Below are 23,243 nucleotides of genomic sequence, written 5' to 3' on the forward strand. Positions count from 1 at the left end.
GATCTAGTGCCAAATTATATCACCAAAGGAGCTGCTCATGTAAAACAGTAACCTGTTGATGAAGTTAGTATCGTTCCATGACGAGAAAATGGCAAAGAAAGTCATTCCTGAAGAAAAGCATAATCACGCAATTGGGACAAAATGGAGGCCGCAATCTAATCGGGACCGCTATACAGTCACTGCTTCAATGTAAGGCGCTCAAACTCGCACCAAAAAGGTTCTCAGACGTCTCGACGTGTTCCCGGCATCATACGACGTCCATTCGCGTCTTCGGCACAGGGAAAGAGTTTCGAGCTGAGGTACGTCTTCAAGGCAAGCCGCGGAGCCTCACTCGCCTGCCGCCATATCCTTCGGGTGGCAAGCCACGACCCCGCAATATGCATTCTGAACTTACTAAACCATGCCAAGCGTGGTTTTGCTTGTCTTTGCGTGGCTTAGTAAAGAAAAGTACTGCAGTGCAATAGATAGAGCTGTCTTTAGTTACTTTGTGTTTTAGAGGCATTCCGTAAGTGGAGTATGGGCTGTCCCATGCATTCACCTATGGATTTTGATGCAAATCCAGATTTGCTAAAGGGAGTAAACCGGGATTTGCGACAAAATGATGCGCCTACCATAACGAGGAGAAATATTTTTGTTTCTCCATGTTACTTGCTATTTCTATTTATGCTCCATTCTGCAGCACACATAGAAATAAGAATATGCCTCTAAGAATTGTTTTTGTGTGGCAAGTTTTCCCTTCCTGCACTAATGGAATCCTGCCGGTGACACAGCTACCCATCAACCATTGTGCAAGGGTAACTGCATTTGTGCTAGGCTGCCTGAAGTGTGCCAGTACTATGAGAGCATAAGCGCTCCATATCTCAGTAAATATGGCACATTTCTGCTCTCTCTCTCTTTCATACAATGCAGCGCACCTATTTGCTTTGCTGCTTTGCATGGAAGGTTAGTTAATCTGGACCTACATTTTGTAGTTATTCATTTGTTGTATTTCCTTTGTGAAAAAAGTGGTTATTTTGGTGCACCAATGATGTACATATGCGATGGTGTGTGGATGGTTATTATGATTTCATGGGTGTACTTGTAGGTATGTTATTCTTACGTAATTGTGGTGGTTTTGTTCTGTTCTAGGGATCTTACTGAGTATTTTGCAGATACTTTAACACGTGGCTGTTTATTTATTTACATTCTATTTGGTGAAGATCATCTTGTAGCCAATAAAGGAGTATTCATTATTATGAGAAGTAATACTCCGGTTGCACTACATAACACACTCATAGATGCCTTTGTGAATTGGCCCAATAGTTTGGAATTTAGACGGAAACTCATTTTTTCAATTGTACTTAAAGAGTGATTGTTAAAAACAGAAGCTATCAAAAGTCAAATATTAATTTGGGATCAGCCTAAAAATGATGCGTGTAATTCAGAAAGGCAGTCATGAGAATATGGATCTGAACTACAGCATACAAATGCACAGTAGTAAAAAAAATGCCTTTGAGATTTGTCTCCCTTCACTCGAATGTGTTGGCTTCTGCTTGCTGAAAGCGAGCAGCTCGCGTTTACGCATGGTCTCCTTTGCCTTAACAAACACATTGTTGAAGCTCCTTTCTCACTAGTTGATGTGTTTCGTCAAATGCCAAGTGCATCCAGCTGCTTCTTGTGGCATTCAGCATCTCACGTGCAATTTCATTTCCAAGCCCTGCCATCCAAGCTTCACATAATATGTCAGCGGCAACACCTCTCAGCCATCACTTGGAGGCATTGTTCTTATTAGAGACTTCTGAAGAGTTGTGATAGGAATGTGAACCCTGACTTACCTGGGCCAGATCTCTCCAGCAGAAAGGCTGTCCAAACAAACTTGAAGAACAGCCCAAATTTATGTTTCTGTTACCAACATATAGTATTTCGTGTTTGACTTAGTGCCTAATCTCTGGTACTTAGAAGTCTGAAATCATCAATTTTCATGAGGGTTTCAGTCACTTGGATCTCTGGGAGTTCAGCCCGCGCATTAGTGTGTTTACAGAAGAGAGCGTTCCTCTTGGGAGCCCGTCTTCAACGCACAGTCCATCAATTAACAGGGGGAGATGCACTCACGACCAGCAAAGATGAAAGATAGTTCATAGCAATACCCTACAGCATTAGCAAAATGATGCTAAATATATACACTGGTCTGCAACAGCTCATTTCCACTGTATCTATTCAAAAGAAGCAATCATATTAAAGAACAAAATAGAGGCATGCCTTTTAAACCAGGAAATAAGGCTTAACCTGGTTTATGGAATATCAATATTAACCTCTCTATATCTATATCTTTATAGATAGATAGATAGATAGATAGATAGATAGATAGATAGATAGATAGATAGATAGATAGATAGATAGATAGATAGATAGATAGATAGATAGATAGATAGATAGATAGATTGATTGATTGATTGATTGATAGTTGCCCCTGCAGAGTTTGTAGACTGTCCCTTCCCCTTCCTGCCTGTCCTTCATGGTACAATGTGTTTTCTTTCCATTCTGCTCTTCGAAGTCAGTTTGCCTTCCCCCTGACCCACTGGCCTGCCCTACAGGTCTGTGGCCTGCCCCTACCACCTCCTGCCTTTCCGGTATAGTCATTGTGCTCCCCCACATCCTGCATGGTTGATTGTTTTGTTTCCATGATACTGGTACTTTAAAATAATCTGCAATACAAGGGATGTAGAGGATCCCATGGTACCGGCAGCAGATGCTGTGGTACCTGCAACCCAAATTATGATGATTATTTTTTAGCTCCAGGGATGGTCACTTTGATCCTCAGCCTGCCCACTTAGAGGCTATTTTCAATTGCTTTCAGGTCTCGAGATCTGAGAACATGATCACTGTAATGGCTGCCGCAACATTTAGTTTTTTGTTGCGGCTAGCCAATCAAATCGCACGGGTCCACAGGATTATTCTCTGTCCCACAGTGCTGAAACGGCCCAAGGAAGAGAAATCGCCTTGGGTCAATCAGAGAGTCCTATTTTTTTATATTACGGCCCCACTGCACTCTTGCTGGGCCAATTGTTTAGATATATCTACATTTTTAACCCCTTCATAACCACCTAGAGCATTTCTTTAAATGCAACTTTCTCGAACACAGCTGAATAGAATGTGGCAAATCACAAAATTTGGTGTAATTGCTTCAAGTCATTTTTTTTGTATCAGAGAATAAAGTTTCCTGTAGAAAACAAAATGGAAAATCAATGCTCATTCACAGCTGTGCCTATTTGAAATTTCTTACACATTCTGATCCTGTAACACCCAAACAACTCCGCATGAGAAAGTCCAAATTGCCCATAAGGCAACTAGTCAGTGGACCCTCAGTCACGCCCCTGCGTGACTGTGGGGATATGCGGATCGGCTAAGATACTGAAGCTTTGAAGGTTACAACGTACCATGGTTCTGCCATAAGAGTTGTGATAAAAGTTAATCTTCTTTGGTCATTGTGTCAAGAGCACTGCTACAAGCTGTTTGACTGAACGTCTGTATAGTGATTTAAGTGAGGATATAGGAGGACGGGTTGGATGATTATGAGGTGGCAGCTCGTATTGTAGCAGGGGCATGAATGAGGGTCCACTGTAGAGGCTTGTGTTAGACCTCATGGTCACAGGTTCAAATCCCGGCGGGTCCACTCTACCTTTCATCCTTCTGAGGTTGATAAAAAGAGTACCATTGGGTAAAAATAAACATCTGTTATTCAGCAAAGATAAAGATACCCTTGGTTGAACGTGTCCTTTACAGAAATGTGTTATGCTATTCACAAGTGACACAACTCAAGCATGAACTATTTTTTCCTAACGACCAAATTCTCCTTAGCACGTGCTCCTTCTCTATGTATGCAGACATGCACATTTGTGGCATGAGCACACACTGCAATGGGCAGCGTGCGACCAGGCTGCAAACTACCAGAGACCAAAGGCTCATCACAGTGTTGAAGAGGAACCTCTGTGAATCATGTCCTTAGTTCTTCAGCGAGGTAGTCCAGGGGCATCAATTTGAGTGCCTTGTGTAATCAATTTCACTTTAAGTCTGGCATTAAATGGTGGCTAACAGAGGTTTTACAGACAGTACAAAGCTTTTCTCTTCTTTTGTTTGAGCCAGATTGAGGTACAGAGATGTGCTGTGCAAAGAGCAAGTGCAGAAAATAAGAGGTGAGCCAATCCAAAAAGTTGAAGTAAACATTAATAAAACACAGAATAAGCATTTTGTCAATATGCCTGTTTCTTAGAGAATCATGGGGCATATTATCAAGGGGGTTTATCTCCGCTTTTTTGGCTTTAAAAGCCAAGAAAACGGAGATAAAATTATCTCCCTATTACCTAGCTGTCACTAACACCAGTTAGCGACAGCTAGTAGGAGATAGCGACCATCTTGGGCCCCACTAAGCGCGAATATCTCCAAAAGCTAACACCTGCCCTGAGCAGTTCTTAGCCATGTTATCCAATGGGAGGTGGATAACATGGCTAAGAGCATTAGTTCGGTAATGCATGAATAGCGCTGACTTTTCAGCGATATTCATGCATTGCGGCGATTTTTATCTCATTTGCGATAAACCTTGGTAATACCAAGGTTTATTTGCAGTAAAAATCGCCGCAGCTCAGCGGTAAATTTTTGTCTCTAACCAAGCAATAGCGATAATTATCGCTATTGCTTGGTAATATGCCCCCATACCTTTCATTGTTTCCTGCAAGTTTTTTTTGTGTATATGGTAAAGGGATAAAAAAAAATCCTATCACACCATGCTGGATCATTTTACACAGAACACTAAAGTCATCCTTAAAATGCGGACACTGGCTATAGTCCTATTCACAGTTAAACCAACATCACTCAAATGTTAGAGAATCAAAGCACTTGGGTCCTGATTACGAATATGCTGCTTTTTGGTGAGGGGTAGTAGAGGGCCTGTATGGTTACTTTTCATATAAGCGCTTTTAAAAAAAACAACAATTATAGGTTTAGTGTCCCTCAAATGGGAAATAACTGCATAGACCTAGAGATACTGGGTCCTTTTCCAACAGTTTTTCGCAATTTCAAGGAGAAAATGCTGACCTTATCCACTTGCTCTGATCCGGTGGAATATGTCAGCAAGAGGGCTTCAGATGGTCAGGAGGTGTTATCAGGCACGGCCGGTGCAGGTATGAGTGGTGTGGTGGGGTAGGGCGGTGGCAGGGGGGAGGGAGTCGACAGATGACGAAATAGGCAAAATAAAATAAAAATATTATAAAACCACTTACCTTGTGCTAGCCGCATCTCCAAGTCGGCTATGCGGCGAGGGCAAGGTAAGTGTGTTTATTTTTTCTATTTTCCACATTCTGTCGTCTGTCGACTTCCTTCCTGCTCCGCCGCCCCACCGCTCTTACCTGCACTGACCGCGCCTGGGTGTTATAAAGGGCAGACGATCATGGAAGACTTCAGCCCATCAGAGCAAACAATGCATGCTGCTCCCTTGCTGCTGGAGGGATGAGGCCTGGCAGTGCTACTGCCCGCAACCAATGGCCTTTGCTGTAACAAAAAGAGGTCCTGTGTCTTCAGGCATAGCATTATGGAGTCCACCTTTATAATTCTGGGTCCACAGATACTCAGAATTGCAGGTGGGGGAATTTCATCCAGAGTGATGGCTGTCGGTGAAGTTCTGCCGCTCATAATCATTCTTGCTAATAGACAGAAGTACCAAGTTTACTTCAACAGTTTTCATCCCACGATATATGCATATACAGCTTGAGTGAAAAATACAATGTTAAAGCCAGTAGGCAGTGCTTCTTTGTAAAAGAAAAAGAAAAAAGAACACATACAGTAGCCAAAGGTTTTTCTTTGAAGCCCGCGACTGGCATTGCAAAATGCCAGAGTTCCAAAATAGTTTTTATTTCACCTCATTCCTCTTTCTTCTGCCAACCCACGCTTGCTGTCTGTTTATCTTACTCTCTAAGGTTTTCCATCCTTGTTTTCTCCTTTTGTCACTGTTTTTCTGTCATTCTCTTTCTCCTTAATTTCTTCCCGCAAATCAAGAGGCCATTTGTCAAAGACAGATTCAGCCGCCATTTTGTAAGTATTATCTGCAAGCAGATGAAGTAGGACTAGTATTTTCTTCTTCTTACATTGCTCATTCTTTGGGTTCCCGATATTGCATCTTTCGAGAAAAAAAATAATTGAACAGACCGAACAGTAAACAAAAACTGTACGTTGTTGGGTGTTTTGCGTCTCTTAGAGAAAAGTTATTGATGTGCTGGGTAGTTGTGGTGTCTTTCTTTAAAGAAAAGCATCTGTCAGACCTGTGATGCGATATTCAAACCATCCCAACTTATTGATCAGCAATATGCCGACAGTAATCACTAGCCCTTAACTGTACTTAGGATGGAAATCACTGCCATGCAGCCTTGCTTTGAATACAGAGATCAATAAGAAAAGACCTGGGCTAGAATATTACACGTTAAAATTGCAGGGAAAGCATAAGTATGCATGCATTAACATATATAACAGTCAATTATGACCTTTCTCATCAGCCCAAGATATATAGTGAGAGAAGCCATTAGCGCAGCCATGATTATGCTGGAAGCAAAGGTTCGCAGCCTTCATGCATAATCCAAAGTCTGTGCTGATGTGTCTCCAAACACTAGTGCCTGCCTCAAGGCGCACAGGTCAACTCACATATAAATTATGGTATGCAGTGTAGGCCAACTTCTTTATTAGCAAGTACAATGTGGGCGATCTAGTGAGGTAACTGTGAACATTGGTGGATTAATTCGAAAAAAATGAGCCCACTTCACAGTTACAAGTTCTATGTTATTATTTTACATATTTATATACTATGTTTTTATTTGAAAAACTATATACATTCTAAGAAGAGAGAGTTCAAGCTACAAGAGAGAGGTATCAGCAGCCTTTTGTTTAGGTCGGCACTATAGAAAAATCATATACATTCTTGCATACCTTTGAAGGTGGTAAACACATTTGTAGTTACTTTCACAGGGCCTATGCTCTTGAAAATAGGTTGAAGTGCTACAGAAGGCCAGTTCTCTGTTATCAATGATCTAAATGCAAATTCATTTTATGGCACATTGTGGGACGTAAAAGTATCTTTATGTTGAGACTTTTGAAGTATTTTTTAATGAATTTGCCATTACCTCAATTAAGAAGCCTGAATTCGTGTTAACTGACTGAGACAAATATACCCACTAACAGACCAGCAGGATTTCTTAGGAAATAACTGGTTCTTTATGTACACTATACAAGTAGGAGGAGCCCACCAACAGCACCGCCTAATTCCTCCTTTTCAGTGCGCTCTTGAAAAGGCAAAAATATTGTTTTAGGATTGTCAACACAAGGCAGGAATATAAGAAATGGCTGCACGCCAAATAGTGCACATAGGAAGATGGACATAGGTGTTTCTGCCCAAATCAATATTATAAGGCTTGTGGTAAGATTCCAAGTGGTACTACCACAGACAGCACCATTGAGAGTAATTCCAAGTCAAATTCATCAGGCCAAACCTGATAGAATTTGTCCCCATGTTAAAGCAGGTTCTGACTACAAAAAAGGAGAACAGCGAGGCTTAGCAATCAGGAACAGTTTGAGTTTAATTAAACAACAACAGGCGGGAATAGCAGCCACATCTCTTACAGTTGGTGATGGAATGCAACTTGCATTAGTTACATGGCATGCTTTATACTGTACAGTGGGTGCAATAAAGAGAAGGTAATTCCTCTTTGGAAGGAAATACTGGTACAGTGGGCCATAAATTGCGTGTTTAAATGCATGTTCTCACTCCGATAGAAGGGGCCCTAAATATCAACTGAAGGTCACATTCTGAGGTGGCCTAGGTGGCCGGGTGTGTCATGTGGATTATCTAGGGTGACGATTACAACTGGGCATTGTTTGGGCCTTATGTGATGAATGCAACTGACTGGCTGATCTGGTATTGCGTCCTTGGGCCGAATGCAGGCCATCTGCTGTGTATTTCTTTGTGTTTATGTGTGTGCTTCTGACTCATTTCTTTAGGTATTTCATCCTAGGTTCATATGTTTATATTGCTGTAATCTTCCAGGTGTGTTTGAGGCTTGTTCCATAACTGGTGTTTCCATCACAGGAAGTGCTAGGGGTGGACAGAGGGCATCTGGGTTATGTTTATCTGAAACTGTAACAAGTGTTTTAATGTGAATTTAGGTAGCGTAGGCAACAGTTACTCTGCAGTGTACTGGACTCATAAGTGCAGGACTGTCTTAAAAATGGATCCAATGCTAACATTCCCCCCTCTAGCTGAAATGTCAACCACTGCCCTGGCTGTTTCTGTACTGGTCTTGTGTTTGGGGGTATCCTGTTTTCGGCATGTGGTGTGCATTTTTTCCTTGGCACTGGGTGTCCTAACCATATGTATTCTCCCTATTTTCAGAGTAGCCTTTTTCATGCAGGCACATATCAGTTTCAGGGTGCAACACAGCAAGAGCAAGATTACAACCACTGGTAACATGGCCTTGCATAGACCTGCCATCTGCCCTGGTATGCAGGCAAACAAACCTGTAAACAATTATATGTTTAGAGTACCTCCATCTTTAATCATGACCTGCTGTAGGTTGTGCAGTGCTTGGATGGCGATTGACAGTATGCCATTGTCCAGGTCATTCATGAGGATGAAGGTACAGCACACTGTACTTATCTTGGCGCATACATCCCTTTTCCATTGTGGTCTTTAAGTCCAAAACATACCTATGCTGTATCACCATGAGGCAGATGGCGCATATTACTTCTTTGATTGCATTGAGGCCATCTTCGGTGGTTAATATCATTTCCAGTAGTTCCCTACTGGTAATCTGCAACCACCAAGTGTTGGCCTTGGTTTGCATGGTGAAGAAGGAGATTGAACCTCCTACACCTATTTTTGCATCGGTGAAGAGCTGGAACTCTTTAGGAATGTCCTTGAATCTGTACCAACCAAAGATCTCAGATGATCTTTTTCATGCTTGGTGTAGAGGCGCAGTGCCTTTTCTCATGGGGTGGTGATGCAATGCAGAAAGATCTTGTTCGGGTATGACCGAGGTGGGCGTGTAGACTGTGACCAGTGAGCAAACCCCTCCCCAGTCTGGGACAATCTGAGTGTAGGCATGCTCACTGCACTGGCAGTAATAGTCCATTAAGGTGGAGCTGCCCCACTACATAACGGGTATCGTTGCATTCTACAAGGAGTACATGGGTAGCTTCCTGACTACTATGGGTTTCTCCTTACCCTCTATCCATGTGTACCCTCTGGCTTCTGGCATTGTGTCAGTGGGGTGTCATTCTCAGCATAGGTATAAGTGTATGAGGCACAATGTCTTTTTGGGCTGTACCTCCTGGTGCAAGAGTAGTCTATCTGAATCTACTGCATGGGGTATCAATGAGCAAACATAGCAGGAGTTGGTAGAAACTTGGCTCCCCACTGTGGTCATGTGATGATACCAGGTGTTGTGTAATAATGCGCTGTGTAATACATGTGGAATGCCGTTATTTTTTTTTTCTTTCAAAAATAAACAATATACAGGTTATACTTTTGCTCCACTTCTAACAAGACCCCCCCCCCCGGCACCAGCTCGCAGTGTTTGTTTACAATCATTTAGTCTTATATTTTCAAACAATAAGCGGGAATAAGTTTGAAGGTATTAGGTACAAAAGAAAAAGCAAGGTGAGAAGCAAAAATTTACTAATGCCAAACTACTACATAACTTCAAAAGGAAATACAATAAAAAAGAATTTTAGTAGCATACAGCTTAATTCAGCTTTGTGCACCCTCCGCCCATTTCTCTAGCTGTTCCCAGAGCAAGAGGCCCTTCTTCCTGGCCTTTTTCCCTTTTTTTGCATAAATTGCCTTTTCCAGTTTATAAGTCGCCATTAGTCTGGCCTGCCACTGTGTGAATGAGGGCGGGTTAGGGTCTTTCCAGTATGGTGCAATGCAGATTCTATAAATAGTCATAGCTACAAAGATGAATGGTCTCCCTGGTCTCGTGTTGCCATCACACCCTAGCAGTAATTTAGCTGGGGTAAATTGTATCCTTTGCTCTAAAACCGTCCCTACAAATAATTGAATTTGCTGAATGAGTGGATTTAGTTTAATACAGGTGACAAACATATGCGTCTGATCTGCTGCATATTCTTGACATCTAGGGCATAGAGTCCCCGCCCCATTCCCCCAATTAGCTATCCTGCCCGGTGTAATGTATTAGAAGAAAGCTGTTTTATAAAACTGTGCCTGCAGTTTAGTGGAAAGTAAAAAATTTTTGGACAGATCATGAGCATGTGTGAAAATGTTTGGCTCGATATTAAGTTTTGTTTGCCACTTTAGTCCAGTCCTTTCTAAATCATCTGGCATTTTATCATTAAAACTGGTGTAGATGGTTCCTATCCTTGGCGGATTACTTGAGCGCAGTCTATCCATAATGATATTTTTGTTAAATCCAGCTGGTCCACCAGTCTTGTGTTCCAGAAAGCTTTTAATCGCATAATATTGAAATGATTGGCTCTCGTCTATCTGAAACCTTGTTTTAATGTCCTGAAAGGTCCGAACCCCTTCCTGATTAATCAGATCACCCAATTTGGCAACCCCCGCGTTGTACCATTTATCAAGATATGATCCTTTAAAAATTGCATGAAGTGTACCATTATTTTTGATTGAAGTATAGTAATTTAGTCTGCTTAGTCCTACCAGTTTTCGTACTTTAGTAAAAACTCGGAAGATATTTATTAAAGACTTAAACCACACCCGCTTGAAATAACCAAATTCGAGTTGTCTCCATAGTATTCCTCGAGCATTTCCACCAATTAAAGATATGTAGGGAGATGGAAGATCTGAGGCGGACTGTATGTCGTCATCGACCAGGAGCCAAGGACTGTTCTGCAAAGCCACCTCCCAATAATAGAGTTTAAGATTTGGTAACGCCCACCCCCCTCTTTCTTTTGGTAAAGATAACCATTTGTAAGACCTTCTTATATTAGAGTAAGACTATATGAACTGGCTAAAAATGTGCTCAAATAGATAGAGGATAGCATCACTGAATTCCAGAGGGATAGTTCTAAGAAAGTATAGTAATTTTGGGAAGTAGGTCATCTTTACTACGTTGCTTCGGCCAACTATCGTTAGGTGTAAATTATCGATTCTTTATAATGCTTTTTTGGTATCCTTAGCAAGTGGGTTCAGGTTGTTGCCCACTATTTCGTCTAGATTTGCAGTGATGCTTACCCCCAAATACTTGGCTTTTGTAACTACTAGGGGGCTGGACCAGCTTATGTTTTCATTTAAAATTACCTGGGTTTTTACTCTGTTTAATAAATAACCTGATATCTCTCCAAATTTCTGTGTCTCAAATTCCAGGGCTCTGATGGACTTATCGGGATATGGTGTAATTATCGCCAGATCGTCAGCGTATGCCAGGATTTTTGTCTCTACTCCTTGTCTGACATCCGGCCTAATCTCTGGGTTTGCTAATTTTTTTATAATAAGTGGGTTTATGTACAGTGCAAACAGCAGGGGGGAGCATGGGCATCCCTGCCGGGTACACCGTGTGATGGTAATTGGGTTGGTCAAATTTCCATTAATCATGATTTGGGCCCTGGGTTTTTGGTATAATGCCTGGATTGCCTGTATCATAATCGGCCCAAAGCCTGATCTTTTTAGAACCTCCCACAAGAATAACTCAGCATCTAATAGTATTAAAGCAATCGGGTCCCCTGTTACCTTTGCTGCATCCATTAGCATAATTGCCCTCCTAACATGTTCTGTGGTTCCTTTGTTTGGGATAAACCCATGCTGCCAGATAGAGACCAATTTCTGAATGTTTTGTGAGATCCTATTGGCTAATAGCTTGGAAAATATTTTTGAGTCGGTGTAAATTTCTGTGTCTCAAATTCCAGGGCTCTGATGGACTTATCGGGATATGGTGTAATTATCGCCAGATCGTCAGCGTATGCCAGGATTTTTGTCTCTACTCCTTGTCTGACATCCGGCCTAATCTCTGGGTTTGCTAATTTTTTTATAATAAGTGGGTTTATGTACAGTGCAAACAGCAGGGGGGAGCATGGGCATCCCTGCCGGGTACACCGTGTGATGGTAATTGGGTTGGTCAAATTTCCATTAATCATGATTTGGGCCCTGGGTTTTTGGTATAATGCCTGGATTGCCTGTATCATAATCGGCCCAAAGCCTGATCTTTTTAGAACCTCCCACAAGAATAACTCAGCATCTAATAGTATTAAAGCAATCGGGTCCCCTGTTACCTTTGCTGCATCCATTAGCATAATTGCCCTCCTAACATGTTCTGTGGTTCCTTTGTTTGGGATAAACCCATGCTGCCAGATAGAGACCAATTTCTGAATGTTTTGTGAGATCCTATTGGCTAATAGCTTGGAAAATATTTTTGAGTCGGTGTTAATTAGAGTGATTGGTCTATAAGATGCCATTTCTAGAGGTGATTTTTCCTTTTTAGCAAAAATTATAATTTTCGCTAGTGACCAAGAGGCTGGTGGTGATGTGCCTCCAAATATTGATCCTACTACTGCAAAGAATATCTCCTTTATCTGATTTTCAAAGATTTTTATAGAATTCAGCAGGGATAGAGTCAAGGCCGGCCGCCTTTCCATCTGGAAGGCCTTTAATGGCGTTGTGTATCTCCTCCCAGGAGGGGGGGATTTCTAGCTGCTCTTGCTTGATTGAATTTAATTTGGGTGTATCTAAAGAATCTAAATAGCCTGTAACATTCAGGTTCCGATCTCCTATTGGCCTTACATCCTTCTCAGTATATAGTTTACTATAATATTCTTTGAAAGCCTTAATTATTTCAGTGGGATCCTTGGTTTGCCCCCCCGTGTCTGTCTTAATTTCCGCTATTGTGTTTAAAGTTGTTTGTTGTCTAATTGTTAGTGCCAATTGATGTCCAATATGTGCCCCACATTCATACAATTTCCTTTAGTAGCTGTCCATTTGGACGCCGTTCTTTCAGCAAAAATTGAGGCAATCTTGGCTTTTATAACAGAGACTGCGTGTTGGATTTCATCCACCATCTCTCCTGCTTTTATTGCCTGCATTAGCTTTGTTTCTTCTAGCCCTAATTTCTCCTGTAGTTCTTGAACCTGTATCTTCTCAGCTTTATTTTTCCTTACTGAAAAGCGTAGAGTCTCCCCTCTGACCCCAGCCTTGAAAGTGTCCCAAACCACCATTAGGGGTGCGGAGTCTAAGTTTATCTCCAGGAACTCCTCTATCCATTTCTTCATGTGTATCTGATATTTGGTATTGTATAAAAGTGCTTTCTCAAATGACCAGGTTGTATTCTTATTTTCAGTTTTTAGGCCATCCAGGTGTAGTATCAGAGGATTGTGGTCTGACATAAATCTTGGTATTAGGTCTATGCTAGTAGAGCTAATCAGTGATGAAGAGATAAAGAAATAATCTATTCTTGTGAGTTTTAAATGAGGAGCTGAGAAAAAAGTGAACCCATCCTGATTAGGTCTTAGCTCAGACCAAACATCCCGCAAACCAGGAGTCTCTATTAAATTCAGTAGTGATTGAAACACCCTTGGCTTCCTCCCCGAATATCTCCAGTCCTTGTTCAATCTCCAGCCCAAGGGTAGGTTTAAGTTCAGATCCCCGCACAATATTATGGGTGTTTGCCAGTGGGCTAGCTTCCCTGTTAACCAATCTAAGACCCCTGATTCGTCTAAATTACTACCATATATTGAGCATAATGTAAACTTGCAGTTTAAGTCAAGAGTGCATCCTACAATAGCCCATCTGCCATAAGAGTCTGTTTTTACTTTATCCACCTGCACTTTAAGTCTGTGACTAGCGAGTATTGCTACTCCTTTTATTTTGACCCCCTGTGTGGTGGCTGCTACTACCTTCTAACCCAGTGAGGAAAAAAGATGCTTCTGTGTCCCCATCACGTGTGTTTCCTGGAGGCATTTCAAATCTGGACCAAGTGAGCGTAGGCCCTGTGCCACCTTCTGTCTTTTAGCTTGATCATTTAAGCCACATATATTGCTAGACAGAATTTTAATTTTGCATAACTGTGTCATCCTATCTTAATAGTTGTTTCAGTCCCTATAAGATCTTGCCAATTCTTGATCCCCTTATCTGCCCTTTGCTTGTGTAAGAATTTCTTGAAATGTATTTTATAACATGATGCCTCCTGTTTATTTGCACCCTCCATGTCTTTTGTACCCTTTGTGTCATTAGTGCCCTTGGTGTCCCTGTTTCTTTCCCTTAAGTTTCTCTTAGGTGCCCCCCCCCCCGCCCCCCACCCTGATTGAGCAGTCTAGGTGACTTGTTTTGATGGTGCTCATGAGTGAGGCCCAGCCACCCAGCCATTCTTAAATGACAAGTATTCTAAATGTGAAATCCCAGGTTATACTTAGAAGTATCCATTAGAAAGCACCCCATGTGCTAATGTCTTATCTTATCTTAGTCATATAGTCATAGGGTTTTCAGTTCAGTTTTTCCATCTTCTATCTTTAACTTCTTTTAGAAATTCTTCAGCCTTGATTTCAGATAGAAAGACCCTCGTTTTACCCTCAATAATTACTTTTAATCTGGCAGGATTCATTAAATAGACCTGGGCATTTAATTGTTGGAACGGGGTGTTCAATTGCCGTAATCTCGATCTGCGCTCCACCGTTGCATGGCAGAAATCCGGTTTAGCGAAAAATGTGACCCCGTTAGCTTCTTTCTGTGCATTGGGTCTTGCCTTGTCATAGACGAATTGTCTCAAAAGAAAGTTTCCGAAGAATACAAGGAAGACCCTAGGTTTGTCATTAAGGTTGCCTTCGCCCCTTTTATTCTTCAAGTTGAAGGGGAACCTGTGCGCTCGCTGGACTTCTAGGTCCCAGTTCCAGGCAGTTTCTGAGGGAAACGCGGCTTTTAAAAGCTTTACTATGTAGCCTCTAGGGTCCTCCCCCTCAACTCCCTCCGGAATTCCTAGAAGTCGCAGGTTATTACGGCGTTGCCGATTTTCTTGGTCCTCCAGCTTAGTCATTATGTCTACCAGGCATGCCTCGTGTGAGGTCCTTTGTTCCTTTGCTTCTGCGGCCTCCCCTTCTAAAATCTCAGTCCTGGTTTTAACCATAGTTAGCCTATCACCAATATCTGTGCAGGCCTTATTAAGTTTTCTCATCCCGCTTTGAAGTTTTTTGGAAGCAGTCTTAGCGGTCAGATTGTCAGCCCGTACCTCTTCCTGGAATGTCTTGATTGAGTTTAGTATCGATACCAAAGTAGGATTTTCACTATCCCTGTGCTTCCAGCGTCATCTTTCTGGGGTGAGATGGCATTGGATGCATTAGATGCGCCGGAGGCTCTGTGGTCATTACTAGTAACAGGTGAGCTCGGTGAAATATGATGAACTCCCTTAAGCTGGTTTGGTTTGCGCCTGGAATGTCTTTTCCTTACTACCGTGTCGGGCTCAGGAGCTTTATTAGGGAGGCTTTCTTCTTCTTCCTCAGACCCATTATCCTCTGACTGCCCTTCTGCGGATGATGTTTCTGCTCTGCATGATCCTGATTCTGAGAGTGATCCATCGGTGACCGAGTAAAAGTTTTCGGTATTAGGCTCAGAGCCTGAGGGCTGTATAAGCGCTGTGTTTACATCCTCCCCCTCGGTAGGCACCTGATCAGGGTTCAAGCCTAGGGTTTCGTTAAGGCCGGTTTCCATAGGCCGGTTCTCGCTCTCCCCATTAGCTAAGGGTGCTGTCTGCCCCCCACTGGCGGTGAATATATCAGTGTCAGTGTCAGCAAAGGGTGCTTGGGGGTTCGAAGTGGGCGTGTTCTTATCAGATCCAACACCCCCCCCACTCTTTGTCGGTTGAGTTCACCGGCTTAACCACAGGAAAATGAAGACGGATGGAGGGGGTGTTACCCGTGCCATTAAGAGGGTTAGTTTTGGCAGTCTTTCTGATAGCCACCAGGTCTCTCTTACCTTTTGGCTGTTGTTGCTGCTGCTGGGTAGTGATTTCACTCTCCTTCTCCCCCTCTGTTTGTGGCGCTGTTGTTTTGATCTTGGATTTCTGATTCCTCGCGGTCATTTTGCCTGCTGTTAGATACTTCCAATATTGACGGGCTACCTGGTCGGACCTCCGCCTCAGCACGGGAGGATTGCCTTTAATATCCGCTATGGTCGAAAGAGCAGTGCAGATCAGCTCACGCCGAAATGATGGTAAGAGATTTAAAAGGCTACAAAAGAGCCTCTCTGCAAGACACCTCAACCGGGCAGGGCAGAGCGTCCATGCTGAAAAGTTAATAGAGTGGTTCTCCCTCCTGCAGTCCAGCTCAGCTCCGCTTAATTCCTTAACCCGTTGCCGCTGCCGTATTCTTATCTCGCGGCTTGGAACGGTGATGTTAGGCAGATCACACGGCCCGACCTGGAGCCTGCAGCTCGCACTCTCCTCGTTGTCCGGGATCTGCAGAGTGCCGAGCATCTCCAAGGATTTCTCCCAGCATGCACTGCTGGTCAGGTGACTGGACGCGGCTCCTCCTCACTCGAACACCATCACTGCCTGCCGTTGTTGTATGTGGTGAAGTTGTATGTTAAATGTGTTAGATCCCGGGACACATGCTGGACCACTTTACCTGGTGATATCGGCTGAAACTTGACCTGTTCCTGTATGGTGACAAATAGCAGAAAAATTATCAAACTACATAGGGAAAAATACAATACAGCGGTGAATGTTTTTAGTCGGGGTATAAAACAGTTGACGTAAAGTCCCAGTGGAGCCCTATGGGCACTCCTAGCTGCAAAGTGTTCCCAAAGTCCAGGGGAAGCCCTGCGGGTGCTTCAGTCCCCAAAGTGTTCATAGTTCATGTTGGAAAAGTCTGTGATGGTACTGCTTTGGTGGTGGGGTTAGTGATGAGTCCAAGCAAATGTTGGACAGGTGAAACCATGAACCTTTCACTTAGACATTGACACCTGTAAGAGTTGCAAAGATTACATTGAAGGGCCCTTTAAATTTGCTGTCACTCTACCGGTATGGAAGTTTTGGATCAGGAATCAGTCACCGGGCTGCGGGATGATATACGGTAGGTCCATGGAGGTGCACACCACCTTCGTTTGGGTAACCTGTTTAGAGAGGAATCTGCCGGCTTTGGTCAATTTAGAGAGGTATGTGTACATTTCATTACCTAGAGCCTTAGAACATGACTCTGCCCTTAGTTTGGTTGTTCTATGAAGTGGGGGCATCCGAATTGACTCGCTGATGGAGGGGGTGTCAAGTGGTGGTGTTTGTTTGGGGTGTTCCTTAGAGCAAATAGGGATATGGGGAAGCAATGCAGCCATTTCTTACCGATGGTGGTGCACGGTTTGATGAGTTTGTTTTTAAGCAGACCTTTAAGGTGTTCCACAATGTCATTGCTCTAGTTTGCAGTGTGTGTAGGGTCCCTCTTCTATCCACCTAGAGAACGGGTAGACCACATTAATTGGATAGCGGTAAGTGGCACACCAGTCGATCATGTTGAAAGATATGTGTGGTGCCTGAAATGGCCCGGAGGGTCTTGGAATCGATGAGGCTTTGACCTTCAGTGTGGGTTTAGGTGAGTGTAGCTTACATACTGTGCACTCGTTTAGGTACCTAGAGAACATGTCTGCCATGTAGGAAATAAACCAGTCAAGCTGTATGTTGGTGAACATGCTCTATTTAGGGGTGTGTGCCTGAAGGTGGAGCTGGTTCAGGGCTGTTGAGACTAAGTAAGTACATTTGTATTGTTTGGTCAATTAAAACCTTAACAATTTAAAAGACATGTTAAAAAATAAAAATAAAGACATTAAAAAAGAGGAGAGACGGCAAGTCAACTTTACATCAATAAGAAACACATAAAATATCATTGATTAGAAATTATTAGCCAAATTATTGACCCCCTTTTTTTTCACAGCCAGAGTTCCAGTCTTATTAACAAACTTTCCCTTTTTTCTTCAGTCGTTATCACTTTCGATGATGCTTTTTTTATGGTCAATTTTATAAACCTGGTCAAAAACTTTGAGGAATTTGATCAATTTACAGTTCAGTTGTGGATCCGATGGATTAGACACGCAATTACTGAGGCTCTGCAGGACCTAGTGTCTCTTACATTAAAAATGTGTCTGATTAGGGTGGCTCGAGCATTGTAGAGTTTGTTGCATATACAGATTACATGAATGAAATCTTCTTTGTGGTAGCCACAGTCTACATGATTTTGGCCCTTTGTGTGCCCAGGTAGGCTGATCCGGTATTGATGGTAATTTCCCAAAGCGTATTGCCATTAATTGCTTTTTCGGGTAAATTGAAAATGTCGTGTTCAAGTGATGGGCTGGTGCAAGTGTCTTGTAATTATTAATCACCATCCAAGCATGCGACTGTAACCTAAAGATGTTTTTATCAATTTGTAATGAATTAATTTTTGCTACTTTATTTATGGCTTGTTTAAAGGACTGGTATGGCAGGTTTTTCTTTCATAAATCATTTGTATAGGTTGTTGACAAGGATTTGTGTAGGTATTGGTTATAGGGTGATTTTCTGTCAACATCTACTTCGGTCCAGAGGTTTTTGTTGATTGATGTTGTGGCTGCATTCAGTTTCAACCGGTCCCAAAGCTTTACAGTGGCATATATTCTCCCTATAGTATCATTTGTCAGGCTGAATTCAAGACTAACTTGTGCCGGAGAAGCTGACCGTTCTACCTGGAAAACAGCCCAACCGTTGATTTTTGATTGATTTAATTTCTATTTTTTTTATTTTTGGAATGTTGTCGTCTGCTTGACATTAGAGTTGTGAGATCCGAGGTGAATTTTACCCAAGTTCGGAATATGTTCGGAGCCTCTAGTTCGCTAGCCGTTATCATCATCTTTAAATTGCTCTGAAGTGTATCTATCGTTTCATTTGATCATTTTAAGCGTTTTAGGTCAATTGTATGGATACTTCCTTATATTTTAAAGGTTCGCTGGAAATTTGGCTATTTTTAGCCTGAAATGTATGTGCTGGTAGGAATGATCACTCCTGGTTGTGTACCCTATAGAAAAGTCAGCGAGAAATGGCATCCATGCTACTGAGATGGCTGTATAATCCAGTCTTGATTGTGTCTTGCCTCCGTGAAAAGTGTGTTTTGGTGGGAAATCATCTGTTGTTCTACCTTTTATCACTCTCAGACCAAGAAATTCTAGGGCATTTACCAGTCGTCGACCTTCAGGGTCCTGTGTTGATCTCTTTAGCTGATATTGCTGTGGAACATTCCAGTATATATTGTCAGCTTCTAATTTCTCATCTTCATCGGGGGTATATATTAGGATGGAATTAAAAGCCCCTGTCAGTATCATGTCCCCTTTGGGGTGTGTATTCCTTATATCTGTAATTGTGGTGAACAACTGGGCATTGTGAGCTATTTTATTCTGTACTAGCGGATGTACATATGTACTGATCAGCAGGACGGTTTTTGTTCTGCTGGTGGTCCCTGAGGTAAGGTTTATCAATTTAATATTTGCACCTGAAGACACAATCTGTTCTGATTGAATATTTAGTGCTGTGGATATATAAACTGCAAGTCCCCCTTTGGGCCCTCCAATAATTTTGTTTTTTGTTGAAGGGACTGTGTAGTGTATGTATTTTGCCAGGGAGAATTCTTCCAGTGCCCAAGTCTCCTGCATTGCTTTAATATCACATTTCTCCCCGTTGTTAGGTTGACAGCCATTTTTTGCCCCCGCAATGTTCCATGAGTGCAGCTGTATATTTCTTAAGTCTTGCTTGTCTGATGTCTCTTCCAATGGTCAGTGCCCTTCACCTGAACTAAGCGCTCCTGGCAGCCAGCTCCATCATTCCTGGCATGGGTTAATTTCAATTATCCGATCATTCTGCAGTTCTCTCCTCAGCAAGGTTGGGAGGATGCTGCTTTTAGCTCCTTTAAAGACTGTATGTTTGTCCTGGATATTTTCTCTTTGACTTTGCCATAACTCTTGTTATAGTTGGAGTTTACGGTCAAAGGGCCTGGATAGTGTGGTATTGTTGGCCTTGATAGAGTAATTCCCCAAGCTTCGAATTGCAAATTGGAATTTAGGATGAGTTGGGCGTCTTTTTCTGACTGCCATGTAGTAAGCATTTGTTCTTTATTTTTTTGATTTCCTTTTTATATAAATTCAACTGCCAGTAAGTTTGACGAGTTCAAGTCTTTTAAGGCTGGAATGTTAGCTGTTAGTTTCAATATGTTACCCCTATTCAGCATGTCTTGTGACCCTTTTGAGTCATATTCTGGTGTTAAGAGTATTTGCTGTTTTGGGGGTTGATGCCATTACTCTATTTGTAACATTGGGTCCTCATTCTCGTTAACACCTATAATTTGTTTCTTTTCATCTTTTATTTGGACTCTTATGTTTACTATTGGGTCATATTTCACATTCTGGTGTTTTGAGCTGGGAATTCTAACGGTACCATGTTCTCCTGATTGAGCTCTTTGTTGTGGTTAATTGCTAATTCCTGCCCTGAGGTTCCTTGGTTGTTCTCACGTCTATGTGCCAATTGAGGTTGCAGTTGTATTTTTTCATTTGGGCTATTTTCTCCATCGGCAAGGTCATGGGCCGCAGACTTTTCTGTTATCGGTCCTGCCGAGATGCTATTTCTGTAGTTGGGAGCAACTGGGTTTAAGTTCTCTACTTTTTCATGTTCCATTTTAGGTTATCGCCCTCCAGCCTTACGGGTTTCTGTCAATCCGTGTCCATTTTCGGGCTTCTTTGTCTTTTTGTAGCCTTATTGTCAGCACTTTTTCGAGCAAGGGCACTGTGATTCGGTGGTTTCCTCTCTGCTTTTTTTCACTGTTCGTAGATCTTCCCGTCTTCGTTGTTGGGATCAATGCCTTGCCTACTTTTACTCTGTGGCAGTGCCCCACTAACTTCCTTAATCTGAGTTGGTTGCTTGTTTCCTCTTTTATTCCAAGTTGCTGTGTGTTTTTTCTCGGGTCCATATGTTTTGTCTCCTTTTCTGTTTATAGTCTCCTGAGACCCCCCACGGTCTGAACCTGATACCGGGTTTATATCTGCTCCTCTTCCTGGTGTCTGGTTGGCTTCTTCTACAGTTTTTTTCCTTGTCTGCCTTTTCAAACCTTTTAATGCTTATCGAATCCTCGACTGTACTTGTTGTTACACTAGCCTGGCTGTTGTGGCCTTATTCGTCCCGGCCGAGCAGAAAATTGGATAAACCTTGGTTGTCTGCTGTTTCGTTAATGAAGCCATTTTGTTTCTTACTTTACTTTCAAATGTTTTTTGTTTCCGTGACAACTTTGGTACTTTGTTTTTTTTATCCAGGTTTATTACTTCATTGCTTTCCGATAACTGGTCTAGAATATCTATTTTCTGTTAAACCTGACATGTTAGATCTTGCATATCTTCTGATTTAAGGTCAGTTTTAGTTTGTTTGAGCTCCTCTATTGATGGAGACTTACAGAGTTGCAAGAAATTGACTACAATTTTTTTTTTTAACTTCGGCTTTGTTGTCTGTCGCTTCCAAATTTGATTTATTAAGTAGTAATATCTATTCTAATAGTGTTGGACTCAGTTTGTCAATAATTGGGCTGCCAGCACACTGAACTGAATATTAGGATTGAACGCTTGAAATAAGGTTATTCACCAACATACGTATGTTGGTGAGCATGCTCTAATTAGGGGTGTGTGCCTGAAGGTGGAGCTGGTTCAGGACTGTTGAGGCTAAGTAAGTAAATTTGTATTGTTTGGTCAATTAAAACCTTAACAATTTAAAAAACATGTTAAAAAATAAAAATAAAGACATTAAAAAAGAGGAGAGACGGCAAGTCAACTTTACATCAATAAGAAAAACATAAAATATAATTGATTAGAAATTATTAGCCAAATTATTGACCCCCTTTTTTTCACAGCCAGAGTTCCAGTCCTACTAACAAACTTTCCTCTTTTTCTTCAGTCGTTACCACCTTCGATTACGCTTTTTTATGGCAAATTTTATGAACCTGGTCAAAAACTTTAAGGAATTTGATCAATTTACAGTTCAGTTGTGGATCCGATGGATTTAGACAAGCATTTATTGCGGCTCTGCAGGACCTGATGCCTCTTACATTAAAAAAGTGTCTGATTAGGGTGGCTCGAGCATTGTAGAGTTTGTTGCATATGCAGATTACATGAATAAAATCTTCTTTGTGGTAGCCGCAGATTCTACATGATTTAGGCCCTTTGTGTGCCCAGGTAGGCTGATCCGTTACTGATGGTAATTTCCCAAAGCGTATTGCCATTAATTGCTTTTTCGGGCAAATTGAAAATGTCTTGTTCAAGTGATGGGCTGGTGCAAGTGTCTTGTAATTATTATCACCATCCAAGCATGCGAGCGTAACCTGAAGATGTTTTTATCAATTTGTAATGAAGGAATGTTTGCTACTTTATTTATTGCTTGATTAAAGGACTGGTATGGCAGGTTTTTCTTCCATAAATCATTTGTACAGGTTGTTGACAAGGATTTGTGTAGGTATTGGTTATAGGGTGATTTTCTTTCATCATCTACTTCGGTCCAGAGGGCTTTGTTGATTGATGTTGTGGCCGCATTAAGTTTCAACCGGTACCAAAGCTTTACAGTGGCATACGTTCTCCCTATAGTTTCATTTGTTAGGCTGAATTCAAGACGAACTTGTGCCGGAGAAGCTGACCGTTCTACCTGGAAAACAGCCCAACCGTTGATTTTTCATTGATTTAGTTTCTATTTTCTTAATTTTTGGTCTGTTGTTGTCTGCTTGACATTATAGTTGTGAGATCAATGGAGAATTTTACCCAAGCTTGGGGGAGGAGCTTCGGGCGTGACCAAGATGGCCGCGTGAGCACAGGGCTCCCGAGACCCTCGCAGCCTCCCACACCTATCCTGTCATTTATCCTGTCCTTCATTGACATATCTGTGAAGATGAACCACGGGTGAGGCGAGATCTGCTTTCAGAGGAAAACATCCTTTACAACGTAACTTTTACCACACAGTGCCTTTACGACGCAACTTTTACAACGCAAACCATTACAATGCATTGCGCTGGGGGGCGCTCTAGGATAGGGAATACGTTTAATTTACTATTCAACACCTTCCCTAGTGTCCTTGGGGACTGGAGTTGGAATAGTAAATTAAACTATTCACTATCCAGCACCCCAAAGCGCTATGCGCTGTAAAGGTTTTCGTTGTTAAAACCGCGTTGTAAAGGCATGCATGGTAAAAGCATGCGTTGTAATGTCATACATCCGCTTTCTGATTCCGAATTGGACCCCG

The sequence above is a fragment of the Lissotriton vulgaris genome, chromosome 4_1 (assembly GCF_964263255.1).
Source record: "Lissotriton vulgaris chromosome 4_1, aLisVul1.2, whole genome shotgun sequence".
Taxonomy (NCBI): domain Eukaryota; kingdom Metazoa; phylum Chordata; class Amphibia; order Caudata; family Salamandridae; genus Lissotriton; species Lissotriton vulgaris.